Consider the following 462-nt stretch of genomic DNA (forward strand, 5'->3'; position numbering starts at 1 on the left):
TTTCACTTGGTAAATCAATTAACTTTTGTACTTAAAACAAAAACCAAAATTACTTAATTAAATCGATACACTTCCGCAGCAGAAAAAAATTTGCAAATATACAAAACCACCAAGCGGCACTGGGCTTATATACCACTGACACTAAGCGAAAGACGAAGAGCGAAGACGACGTTGACTTCCGTGTCTGTCTGTCTGATTGTTTGTTTGAGCAAACGACAAATAATGAATGTCGAAGTTGGTATAAATTTGCTAAAGCGCGCGACAATTACAAAAAGACGCGGCGTCGGAATGTGTGCGTCAAAAGATTTGTAGTGGAAAAGCTTTGGAGCTACCAGCGAGGCGCGCGACTTATCTTGGACTAGTCAACTGACTGACTGACTTTGATACGACTAGCCTATGTGCACACTAACATGCAGACTAGCAGGCAGGCGGGAATGCAGGCAATGTGCAAGCCAAAGCTGC

The sequence above is a fragment of the Anastrepha obliqua genome, chromosome 3 (genome assembly GCF_027943255.1).
Source record: "Anastrepha obliqua isolate idAnaObli1 chromosome 3, idAnaObli1_1.0, whole genome shotgun sequence".
Lineage (NCBI taxonomy): Eukaryota > Metazoa > Arthropoda > Insecta > Diptera > Tephritidae > Anastrepha > Anastrepha obliqua.